Source organism: Cavia porcellus, unplaced genomic scaffold, assembly GCF_034190915.1.
Source record: "Cavia porcellus strain 051 isolate PalLab524CR breed Dunkin Hartley unplaced genomic scaffold, mCavPor4.1 scaffold_2, whole genome shotgun sequence".
In the NCBI taxonomy this organism is placed as follows: Eukaryota; Metazoa; Chordata; class Mammalia; order Rodentia; family Caviidae; genus Cavia; species Cavia porcellus.
In genome coordinates, this window is record NW_026947485.1 from 5,479,772 (window position 1) to 5,493,283 (window position 13,512).

A 13,512-nucleotide genomic window follows, 5' to 3' on the forward strand; every position below is an offset into this window, starting at 1 on the left:
TTTTTGTTCAAAACTAGTGGCAGTGAGTTCTCTGCCATTACCTCTCCTCCTCTCAACCCCTGCATCTTGCGTAAAAATAATGCCACAGCCAGCCTGGGGCAAACTCAGCACCCAGGGACATGCAAGGGCAGGGGAGGTTAAGGAGGAGCTGGCTGCTGGCCCCAGCAGCACCTGAACAGCGCTAACAGGAGCTCTGGGCTCCGCGGGCCAACAGGTGCTGGTACGGACTCCACTGGTGAAGGCAGACAGCCCCCAGGCTGATCCCTGAGAGTCTATGCGAAACGTGGACTTCAGATCACATGCCTCTGAGCAACTAAAATATCTAATCAGCAGGAAACATGACTTAACCAGTCATGCTTCAAAAAAAGGAAATAAAAAGAAACTAAACTATCCCTGTAATGTGGTTTCTGTATGTCAGGCAACATATATAGAAATTAATATAAAAATAAACCATGTAAGATACCATGTGATTTAGTTTTCCATTTTCAGAGTACTTTAGTGTCCCGCACACGGAAAGGGCTCCCCAAAGGCTCATTTGTCCTGTACTTTCCTGCTGTGTAGCAAGGGATTAGATCACAGTGACTCTCCCTGTGGTGTCCTCACTGGGAATCGCGTGGCTAGCGCTGTCGTTATAGTCCAGAGTTTAGAACAATATGCGACACACAACAGGTGCTTGAATGTTCATAAAGGCAATGAGTAAACTGAACACCACAGTGTAGTTTAGAAAGAGACACACATGCACTAACAGTGCGGTCAGAGAGCAGGTATCTGAGAGTTCAAGCTGCCGGGATCAAGTTTAAAAGGCCTGGTGATTTAGCAAATGTGTGGGGTTTTTTTTTTGTTTGTTTGTCTTTGTTTTTGGTTTCTTGGGGGTTTTTTGCATTCAGTAGACATCATGTATTCAGCATATGAAAGAACGTATAATTATGTACATGAAACAAAATTCTGAAGTATTAAATAGATATATAATCTGATTATTCTACATTAGAAAATATTCTGATGCAAGGTTATAACGTTTCACTCCAGACACTCATCAAACAACTGCAACACAAGAATGAATCATACGCTCCTGTACACCAGGCTTCCCCAAACATCTGAATGGTCTGGGGTACTAACTGTATTTAAGTACCTATGACCAGGAATACATATCTTTATTAAAATGAAAATTTTAAAATCTATTAAAGTAATTCAACCATGCCAAAGAGTGCAAAGAGCCAGTCAGTGTAGATTAGTAGTTATAAGCAGCTGTGTGCTGCTTTGCCTTGGCCAATCACAAGTACTTCCCATGTCTTCTGCATGGTGACACTCTACTATCTAATTTGTATAAGCCACCGGACCATTTCCTTATGTACTTACAACTGTGTGCATGATCCCATCAGGATCACTGATCACCTTTGCATTGGTGAGTGCCCTGGACCACTTGTTTATTTTGTTAAATGGTGGAGCATTAGCCTAATTAGCAATGCTGCTCTTTTAAGGGAGGGGCTTAATATGGCTTAGTCATTGAAGCTTTTGAAAAGGACCCCTAGGAATTGGCTTTCAAAGGGCACTTAGTGCAGAAAAACGCTCTAAATTAAGCTCCCTCTTTGTACTTTCTTCCATCTCTGGTGCGGAGCCTGTTTCTATCCGCAGAGGGGTTGCATGCTGGACTAATATTGGAGGACACAAAAAGCAGAGCATCTGTAGAACTGTATAGAAATGAACAGAGCCTAACACAAAGCTAAAAGTGCCAAAGGTAGCAGCACTGTGCTATGAAAATCCGACCTGTTGCTTCTTTCACTGGAGAGAAACTTTAAAAGGGTGAACTCAAAAATATCAAAACAAATTGCATAAACGCCAAAGCCCAGGAGAGGACAATGGTAAATAGGGCCTTGCAGGCAGCTTGTCTCGGGAGAGACTGCGGGCTCTACCTCTGCTGTTGCGTCTGATAAACAGAAAAGCTGGAATCAATAGCGAGATAAGATAGACACACAGCACATGTACGGGGGCAGAGACCACAGCTGATAAATAGAAGAAATGTGTAGCGCAGTAAAAGGCATCTTTAAGCTCTAAATCAGAAAGAACGGAATCATTGCGAATGCCCACAGCAAGTGACTGCTTGCTGCATGCTGGACTAACATTAGAGGACACAAAAGTGGAATAAAACCTCAGATACGAGCCGGCCCTCGAACATCTACACACGATCACAAAAGTACGCTCTTCAAATAAAGCTGCTTTCTAATGCTCTTGTGTATCAAATTACATGCTATATTACTTTGAACATAATATTTTAAAGAGAAACAATAGCATAACACTAAGTGACCTGCAAATAAGGACTTCATAATGCCACATAAAAATGCCATTAAATTGTACTACAGATTTATCTGTTATTTACTTAGAACTATTAATTTAAATCATATTTATTGAAGCTTTGACTAGCTCATGGGTAATATACCACATTATTTTTTTTAACCATGCTTTTAATTTAATCCAAATAGTCTGTATCTATATTTACATAAATTTGGAAAGCAAGATAGCAAACCACAGACATTATGCATTTGAAATTAAAAACGCATGTGGAATTTAAACTTAACTGTCATGTCGTTACAAGGTGTTGTCAACCATTTTAAAAATTCAGTAAATTATAATATGTAGCTTGACTGTATAGGAAATAAAATTGCTGATATGATAAAAGGAATTATCTTAATGTTCTCATTAGCAAAAGGTGGAGATTCAGCATACTGCCTGCTGACTCAGTTTTGCATTTGCCAATAAACTGGGCTACCATAACAAGTGCCCCGTCTCTGTGTTTCCAGGCAACCTAAGAATCCAGGCTCCAGTCACCTAGGAGTCCACCAATCATTCATCATCTTTAGAGAACAAATGTGATTAATGATGATCCCTGTAATCACGTCCCTTTGGCTTATTAAATAACAATATCTACACTGAGGAATTATTTGAATATTCATAGTCCTACACGGGTAAAACTAAATACAAGAAACAGCCAGTATCCAGCACACACTGGACAGGCAATTATTTATGGAATGAATGATCAACATGCACTATCTAGTCCAGCTCCCTGGAGACTGAGTGATTTACACAATTTACAATGCTAGCATTTGTAAATTTCTTGCCCAGTGTTATGAGCATGTGTTAGCAGCATTACTGTACTGTATGTCATTTCAGTTTGTGTGTAGTTACTCGACATGGTAAGCTAGTTAGTTAATAGCAAAACAATAATTGCCTGAGGCCTTGTGTTGAAATATTTCATCACAGCTTATCTAGAACTCTTGAATAACTGCCAACTACCCAAGCAACAGACATAGTTACATCAATCGAGGTGCTAAGTTACACTTTTCTAAATGAGCAGGTATTAACGTTTCATCTTCCTCTCTATTAAGACCTCTTTCGTTCCCTATTTTCAAACAATGGCCACTGAGGCAAGCAACTGCTTTCTATGCTCTCTTTTAATTACCTGGGCTGCATTTACAGTTATTGAAGAACATCACAATAACTAAAGTTAGGGCATTCAAGCACTGTTCATTCCTAGAGAACACCACATCAATGCAAGTCCAAAGAAAAGTCATTACGAGACATGATCACATGTGACCAGGGAAACAACCTAGGCGATAATCTTTAAAATCTTTACCAAGCTCCCTCACCTGCTTTTCTATACATGATATTTTCATCCTATGTAGACATTTCTTTCCATGAACACATCTCAGAGATTATTTGCAAATTAGAAACTTGCTTTTAATTTAATGATCACTTTTGACAGAACTTTATTGACCCTACTCAGTAGCCCTGGAAATATGCTACAAGTGACTGAGTTCTTTAAGCTGAGAGTAAAATAAAGTTGCGAATCCACTTCTCAAGAAAGCCACAGAAGTCACCTGCTGATTAGTGCCGTGCTAGGAATGCCAGCTGGAGAGGTTGCTTGTGACCTGCACTTGTGACTGTTGAAATCAGAAGCAAGCAGGACAGACTGTTCTCTCTCCAAGGTTGGGAAGACAACCCCTGTGCCTTAAAACTGTCACATAAGACTCTGAAGCTGCCACAATGATATGCATTATAATTGCATCTTTGGGTAGAAAAAAAATCTACAACTTAACCGACTTACCAGGATATATATTCCTTCAAAACCAATGCTTACTGGTCGTGGGTTTGCCCTCTGTAGCATGCCTCTCTGTTAAGGTAGTCCATCACTGATGCATACATATGAACAAGCATGGAAGGTAGAGAGCTTGATAATTTTGAGTGGTTTTTGAGTGGTTTTTCATCTCTTCATACTGTGGACATTACTGGCAAAGCCATAGTAAATGTCTTTACCTGACTAGCTCTCTCTTTCTTCCAGATACAACTTCTCATTTAAAAACTTGAGACAGGGTTCTAAATGCCTCCAATACCCTATAAATCTACCCCCCGAGGGAGGGGAGAAATCTAAGAATAAACTGGACAAGAACAAAGGAAAAATCAGATCACAGATCACAGTAAAAGACTGCAGGACTGCACATAGGTCTTGACTCTTAAGTGTCAAAGCCAGGTCACATGCTCACCTATAATCCAGATGCAATTACCAGCCAGAAGTCCAAGGAAAGCGTGCAAGGTCGCAGGTGCCAACGTGCTTTTGAAAGGCAGGGTGGTAGAGCCCAGAACAACACTGACGACTTTGGCTGTGTTCGCCCAAGTGCTGGGTCAACCCTGAGCTGTCCACAAGCAGCCCCACCCCCAGGTATCCAGGAGTGGCTGTGGAGGGCTGATTGACACACAGAGAGACCACGAGACTCCCACTCCAGGGAGAGCTGCACCAGCGTTTGCTAAGGGACCCGGCTTGAAAATCAGGTGCTCTTTACGCTGGTTCTTTGCTTTAAAAAAAAAAAAGACACAATTCCTCTGGGACATTTAAAAGCACACAGCAGCAGTCCCCTCTCCTGAGACATCCCTACCTACATTCTCCGAGCAGTGCCTTGACCCTTTCATCCTGTGTCTTAGTTTCAGGATCTCACTGTCCCCTCAGAAACACTGTACCTCATGTGCACTGGCCTTTGGGGTGACAAACAGCTCTGTGGAATGTCCTGGTTTTTGCAAAGATGTAAATGAGGATAACGCTGGGCAGAGCTCTGCAAAAGGATCAAGTGCACACTCAGTACAGCGACGACACCGTAAGCCCCTTGAGGGAACTAAGGGCGTGTTATACACACAGCACAGGACAGATTACAGCAGATGCAACAATACCGCGCAAACAAGGAGCCAGCATACCTTGTTCTACACGAGACCACAAGTATGCAACTTCTCCCAAATCCCTGAAGGCAGCCAGTCTCCAGGCATTAACACAGAAGCCAAGCACCCCCATGCCCTCACTCCCTCTAAAGGGACTTCTGCCATGTGGTCATCTTAGGCTCAGAAGTCTGCCGCAAAGGGAGAAAAGGCATCAACTGCCTTGGGAGGTTTTATAAATACACTTTGAGTCCTGCAACACAAGTTACAGCATGCATGTGGATCTCAGGAAATCATCATCTACTATCATGAAGCCGGCAGTTACTGTAACCGAGAACATTCATTCCAAGGCTGGCTCCTTAGCATTTAATACGAGCTCACCCCCTCTGGAGTTTGGCATGAAAAACATTAGTTACAGAAGGGAGTGACTTCAACGATTTATGAATTGGTTAGAAATGCCACTGGCTCACTCCATATTCATTTACACAAAAATTCCCCCAAGTACAGCTGTCTACAGTCCAGCTGAGGAAAGACTAGAGTCTGACTGCTGGCATCCGGGCAGGCTTGGCTGTCTGCCTCCCACCAGTGGTCTGTGCTCCGCACACTCAGTGCGCGTCTCTGATGAACCACCGTTTGGAAAGCTACTAATTCTTACAGTATTATCGAGGTTGCTAATACTTACAGGGCTAGTGTGTCAGAATTGGCTCACGTTGGAAATGTTTGGAAGAAGGCTCCAGTTCAGAGACACAGGAATGTCTGGATGCAGAGCAAAACCCTCTGTGAAGACTCCGGGGATGCCAACTCGGGACTCCGAGAAGCCCGAGTCTGTTGGAAAGAAATGGGGTGACTCATGGTCCCAGGATCCTTGCGTCTGCTTCTCTGTGTGATGTGTTTCTCCAATTGCCTGCACTATTTTCATATTGCAGAAGCTGGGAAAAATCTTAGGACTCCTGAATCTGTATAATTTAACAAATGAGACTAAAGAGAGCCAGGGCCTCAGACATACGTCTTCTGAACCATCTTGTTAATTTTAAAGACATAAAGACCGCATCACTTACTGTCTCTCATTATGTGCCTCTTCTCTCTGTGTGTTGCCTATTTTCCCATCTCTTAACTTGGGTTCTTCCCTGATGTTCACTAGGTGTTGCTTTAACCTTCGTATAGTTCATTATATATGAGAACCTTATATAAAGAACCTTCCTTCTTTAACAACGCTGGTCAACTGAATACTACTTTCCGATTTTAGTGTCCGTCTCTTACCGCCATACCTGTTTACTGGCACTCTGTAACTGCTATAACGTTAATTTTTAATTTGTATGGTTTCAGTGTCCTTTTGTCTTATGTTCGGTTTTTACATTTTTAATTGAAGTTATTAAATTAAATAAAATATATAGATTGTAGTTAATGTGTTCTATTTCTGCTCCCTTATGTAGGCCAGTTTGAAAAATATCAGAGAAACGTAAGGAAGGACAGAAGTACCCTTTATATATCATTATGGGTCAAGTGTTACGCGAAATACACCCACGTGTCCAGAAAAGTACCAGAAATTAAGTGATCTTAGCCAAATTTTATGAAGAAGATAAAAAACACCAGGAAATGTAGGGGAAACTGGACAAATGTGAACACATGACCTTGAGTTTATCCATCTAGTTGACGGGAACTGTCAAAAGTTAGTAGGGAAACAAGAATACTTAGTAAAGTATAATCGTTTTCTTGCTCCTATCTAAATCCTTGGCTTTTACTAAGTTAAATCTCTCAGCTCATGTCTTCTGGTCCTTTGATGTTTTAGCATTATTTTCTTACACAGATTACAATTAAATCAATAAATTCCATCACACATTAATCTTTCTCAACTTTAGCTATTTTTCAATCAGAAAGTACATGAAACACATTCTTACTTAATGGAAACAAGCTTAGTCAGAAAATTCACTGCACCACCCTGAGGACTGCATGGCAAGGGTTACTGAGCAACATCCTCCAAAGAGGGCAATGCAGAAGGCCGAGAGGTCTCCAGCAGGCAGAGGTCAGCTGCTGACCACAGGACAAAGGCGGAGACCACTTCCCCTGCCATGGACAGATTCGATCATTTCTACCAGGGTGGAGGACTGTCAACAGAGGAGCACAGCATGTGAGTCCAGATTCCAGGAGGGAGAAGACATTTCAAGTCAGCAGAGCAGCCAATGCAGCACTGAAGGAAAAATTGTGCAGTTTCCACTTGGACTCCCAGAACAGTTAGTCTCAGACTGCTAGGCATTGTGACTCCTTGTACCAGGAAGCTCAAATAGGAACCAACAGTTCCGAATCCCGGCACACGAGCTTTACTTCATGCTAAAATGAGAACATGACGCATTTCATAAACATATTCGCTATTTGATAACTTTCCTACTTGACAAAAGCTGCTTAAATTTTAAAAATGAGAGCAAATATGCTGATACATTATCAAAACATACCAACACTAATTTAAAAATAATGGACATAAAATTAAAGTCTGGAAGTGCTTTAGTGGATTTGAAACACGTACCTAGTAAAACTAAAAATGTGAAAATGGATTATGACAGTTGTAGATTTTCTTGCTAAGCAAGGCAAAATTTTAAAGGAAGATCTTAGTATATTACTATGTCTCTTTCTAAGAGCAAAAATGTACCATCATACTGTGAGTGTCAGCACTGAGCAAAAGGAAATAATCTTACTTGGGCCTGAGGAAACACATATGTAATAATTCACGGTATATATATATATATATATATATATATATATATATACACACACACAAGATAGCTAAGATAATTGATTATACTATTAATTTTATTAATTCAAAGGAAGGAATTGTATTGTTTGATCCATTTTGCATGCCTATACCTGGTAATCTGAACAACTCATTTGAAGATAACAACATGCAACATAACAACTATTATTAATTCCTGTCATCTTATCTTGAAATTCTATACCATTATTATTTTGGGGGTTTTGTTGGTGCTGTTGTATGTTTCTTTTGTTTGTATTTTGTTTTTTCTGGTTTTTGTTTTCACTTTGAAATAAAAAAAAAATAGAAATCTAAATAATAGGCTCATTTAAAAGCAAAGATTAAAAACACACTTTAAAGTTCCTTTCCTATTTTTTCTCATTCATTGCTAATGAGGGCACACCCTTTAATGTAGTGATATGTCCAGAAATTAGCCTTTTAAAAACAGTGATTTCCTTCTAAACTTTACCCCTCCCCTTCAGAGGTTGTCTGGCAACCCCAGATCACTCATGTAAGATACAGTGCTTTCCTGGTCCTCACACCTTGCTCAGCTTCCCAGAAGCCTGGCAGTTGGAGGCCGGCCTGGCCTCCGCAGCAGTGTGCCCCGCCCCACCCCACTAGCTCCAAGTCATCCGCTCACTTCTGTTGCTCAACTGTGATTAGGCAAGAGAAGCAAAATCTTACCCCCTTCAAACAAGGAAATTTCAAAGTCCCTGGGGCAGGGACTGGACTCGTTTTTTTTTTTCCCCTGAACTTAAATGAGCTTCAATGTAAGCAAAAGAGTAAATGTTCAGCTTCATCAGCAGTCTCCTGGGGGAGATCAATGGAGTCCGTGATCTATTATACTTGATCTCAAATTCCACTGTGATGGTACCCTGCACCACTTCCTTTTCGGGGCCGTGCAGAACCAAGGCCATCTCTAAGTCATTGCCATATCTCTAGAATCTGATCAGCAGACAAGCGAGGAGAGGGTTTCATGGCCTGTCGACATACTGTCTTTGAAGATATGTACGGGTAAGAAAAGGAACAGGCCTGCTGTCCAAACCACCTGGAAATTTGATCTTTCTAACTAACACTGACTTTTGAAGCTTATTTGGGGTGTCAGCATATTCTAATTTTCAAAAAAAATCTCACATATAAATTAAAACACGAACCCACCCTGGGTGAAATTATTGCTCCTCTCTGTACTGTGTCCCTACCACTCGATCTCTGATTTTCTGCTTCAGATCCCTCACATCCAGCGATTCTCAGGGCCCTCTCGAGCTCAAGCTGGAGAGCCTGAGTATTGATTAGCCAAAGTCAACGATTCTCTTTGAAAATGAGAGGTGAAGGCTGTGTGGGTAACAAAACAGTGAGCGGGAAGCACACAGGAATCTCAACTATGGAGCTGTGGCGACAGGCTACTGACTCTGTTTTGCTTAGTCACATTTGGTTTTATTCTCTTCAAAAAAGTAATAAGAACTGTGAGAGTAATAAAACCCTAAAAGTCTAATTGTTACTGTAAAAAAGAGAGAAAAGTAAGGTGGACTAAGGGATATAACCGCAGGTATGTTCGAGTGTGTAGGATGGAAAACCATATAACTGAGCTTTTGTGGGATCATTGAACGGAACTGTCTCCAATTTCACTGTATGAATGTTCCTTTTATATGCTTTAATTTAGTGATATGGACAACTGTTTCTGGAAAGATAATATGTAACCTATTAACTGGTGATTTTGTACTGTATATATTTTTTTCTAGAAATACTGTATTATTTGTACCCTTTTACTGCATTGTTTTTTATGTCCTTTTTTTCCTTCTTTTTCTTCTCTCTTTAAAAAAAAAAAAAAAAAAAACAAAATTGAAGCAAGACAGTCAGTGACTTGCCTGTGTCTGTGAGCATTGTTATATAAAGGTGTGATGCTTGGAATTCTGCAGCCATTTTGTACCCAAGCTAAAAACTAAGTAAATTATAGAAAAACCAACCCAGGGTCCTAACACTGTTTAGTGTATTAATCAACCAGCTTCAAATTATACAGTCTCCTAAATCCTTGCCCTATCACTTCTCAGTCCTTTGGCCTAGATCAAGTTTAAATTAAAAACAAGTTACATGTGCCTACACATTTGAGTTAATTTTATTGAAGTATTTTATTACTTAAAGACAAAAACATTCTAATTGATAGAGATCTCAGAAAATGTTTGCTGATATTTTCACAATGCTTGTCAAAACATAAATAACAAATAAACCTCTCTTGCTAAAATGTTAATGTTAATTCTATAAAATAACCATCTGAAAATATTAAACCCTCAGTCCATTTTGATATCACAGTTATTCAAATTGCATAAGTGTGCACTGATACATACACACTCAACATGAACTAAAGACTATCAAAGTAACACAGGACCTCCTATAATCTAGAAAAATGTAGCTCTTTAAAGGAAAAATGGGCTGCATGTCAAAATTCCAAAGTGAAATCAAAATTCAAAGTAAAAGTCAAGCTCAAATTTCTATCACTCCAGGAAACAGAATGATAGAATCTGTCTATGAAACACAAAGTTCACTGAAGCCAAAGATATAATAGGCCTTGGGGTCTTTGTCTGCATTTGACAAAACAGAAATATCACCAGAAATCTTGGAGATGGTTGTGCAATTCTTGGAAACAAGTTTAGCAGTCACAAACTCAGACGTGCAAACAGGAAATTCTGTTATTCTAAGGTTCATTTTTGCCTCAAGCTTCCATGGAGTCTGCTCCAGGATATTTTGTAGTACATTCACTGTGAAGAAACTTTCCACTTCTGACATTTCTCTATCATCTCAGGTTTCAAGCGCAGTTGTGTTTTTCTCAGCAGGCCTTGTAGTTGAAGGAAGGAGAAGAGGGTGGGGCTTACGCTCGATTTCTTGCTGTGACTCTTTGGTGAACACCTTGCAGATGATAACTCTTTTTTATTTGACCCAATGACAAAACTGTCCAGTTTGGACGCTTTGGACCTAAAATTCTGCGAATCTGCTTCTGAACATAGTTGCCTACACACAGCACACAGCCTCTGACCCACACAATGTGGGTTCCATGGTGGCCGCAGCACACTATGAGCCTTGCCCTCCCTGAGGGACACCTTGCTCTGACATCTTCTCTGCAGCCTGCCGCATAGGCTGGGTGTGTGGCAGAGCTCCCTGGGACCCACTGCCCATCTGAGGCCTGTGTTCACACTTCCTGCTGCCCTCTGGTCCTTTCCCGTCTTGGGATGTACTGAGAATGAGGGTGTCAGGTTGGCTGTGGAGGCACAGAGCCCACATTCTCACGACGTGCTATGACATAAGGGGCCATTGCAGTGTTTCCTTGCAGCCAAGAAAGCACCAAGTCAGAGAGGCAGGGGAAGACCTGCCTCTGGAAAGGGAGATTCCCATCCCTGCCATCTTCTTGAGCAGAAGGAAAAGAGGTGCAAAGGAGGGCGCTAAGCCCTTCGCATAGCATTCTAAGGGGCTTGAATTTATTCTGCAAGCCAAAGAAGACTACTAAATAATTTTAAGTAGGATTGACAGGACACGAGTTTGCATTTGAAAGGTCACGTGAAAGTTATCAATTGAGATGCAAAATAAAGCCTGAGGATGAATACAGCAATATTGAAAAGACATGAGAATCTGAACTAAAACCTGCACTCAGTCTAAGGAAGGCAAGCCAGGCCCATCCTAGGCAGGGTATGCAGCAACCTGCACAAGCAGGCTGTGAATAGCATGACCATCAGGGAGAGAAATACCTTGGGCGCGCTATTTGCTGGTACTCTAGAACACACCAGCAGGGCCACTTCCTTTACTGGCTCTTCTTGAAGTGAAAACACAGTGAAGTACAAATACACAGAGCTAACAAGTAGCAAAGTGGCTTAGAAGGGGGCCCGCAGACTCTAAATGATACCGAAAGCTAGTTAATCTCCCAGTTCCTCACTTCTGCCTTTACGTCATGGGCTGGGGTCCAGCAGCCTGGGTTTGGCTCACTGCTGTACCACCCAAGGCACTGCAGAATCAGGGTGGCACTTCAGTGTCATGGACACAGAGTAGGGAGGTGAGCGGACTATGTCAGAAACACGGAAAGCATAAGGGCGGAAAACAAAAGTAAAGAGACAGAGGTCCCTGCAAAGGGCCGGAGGCCAGGAGTCAGGAGACGCTCATTGTTACGGCCTACACCGCCCGCCCTCTCATGAACTCACAGATGCCGCTTTGGGAAGGTGGCGAAATCACCTGTGCGTGATTACAGCCAAACGTGAGGTTGATGGGGAAGCCTGGGTGGAGGAGGTGGGTCCTGGGGTCGTGGTCTGGCTGGGTCTGTCTCTGCCTTTTCTCCTTGATCTCTCTGTTATAGCCAGCCAATTATGAACTGAAACCCTAAGAACTATGAGCCAAAATAAACCTTTCCTCTTTCAACTTGTGAGTATCAGGTACTATGTTTGAGCAACAAGAATAAATGAAGACACTTGTCATTTCGGTTACGTGGTTTATAATCAAGAACTTAGCTCAGCTAAAACACATCACCTCATCATGATTAAGCAACGAACTTGAGCATTACATAAGCCTGTATTTCAGCAAGCGTATTTACAGGTTATTTCATTGGCAAATGGGTTGGTGATACATAGCACGCTGTGAAGGCTTAAAGTTGTGAGAGAAGAAGAAAGAGAACCTGGGCTTAGACACAGCGCAAAACAAATCATTCAACACATTTTCTGGGTAGTTTTTGCAATTACAAACAATCACCTGTGAGTGAAAGACTTGATTCTCTTGGGATAAGAAAGTTACACATAAATATAGAAGACAACAATGTCCACTTTATTCTGTTATATCTTATACAAGTATCTTTAGAATTTCTGAGATGTCTCAAGAGTGCAAAATCAAGTACAAGTATATTTCTAATAAGGAAAATAGTAGAATTTTTATTTACATTTGTATTAAATACATGCAGTAAAGTTATATACACAGAATACCCCTTATTCACCGAGAACACTAGTAATACATACTCATTTTTAGTTAGCATCTTCGATGGTAATGTTAATCCAAAGTATATTAGCTAATTATGTGCAAATTCCTTCTTGTAAAAAATGAAACTTAAGAGTGTTACTTTCCCCAAAACTAATGAATATCTATATGTTAGTTTATATTTCTGTTATCACTACTAATAAAGAATCATCTGAATTATCAGAATCCTGTTCTAATATAACTATTGAACCATGACCCACTAGAACACACCTAGAGTATGCTTTGCTAATCTCTGAGGTGTTTCTTAATTTAATGAAGTTCACAGGTCAGGATGAATCAATCCATACCTTGTCAACTTCACACTGGAACACATCTCCTTAAACCGTAGTATACCTCCCAAAAAAGACAATAGAAAGTTGATAATTCTACTAACATAATACAACTATCCTGTGCACAACTATAAATACAATAATCTCTTTCCCAAAGTCTCAAAATTTCCAATATTTCCAAGAGTCCAAGTATCTTCAGAGACTCAAGGTGAACTCTTAGTCATGAACTCTGTAAAAATAATAATAATTAAAATAAAACAAGTTACATAATCCTAGGGTACAATGGTTCAATATAAATATTCT

General features: G+C 40.7%; 1 protein-coding gene across 4 annotated transcripts in view; it reads right to left on the minus strand.

The window, feature by feature from the left end:
- Positions 1-13,512, minus strand: part of Cd36 (CD36 molecule (CD36 blood group)) — a 67,488-nt gene that overhangs the window by 40,301 nt on the left and 13,675 nt on the right. The window contains exon 1 of one of the 4 annotated variants that reach the window (XM_013152446.3): positions 4,536-4,695. The exons of the other annotated variants lie outside the window; for them this stretch is intronic. The gene's annotated coding sequence lies outside the window, so the exon portion shown is untranslated. Of the gene's footprint in view, positions 1-4,535; positions 4,696-13,512 lie in introns of those variants that run through there. 4 annotated transcript variants of the gene reach the window in all.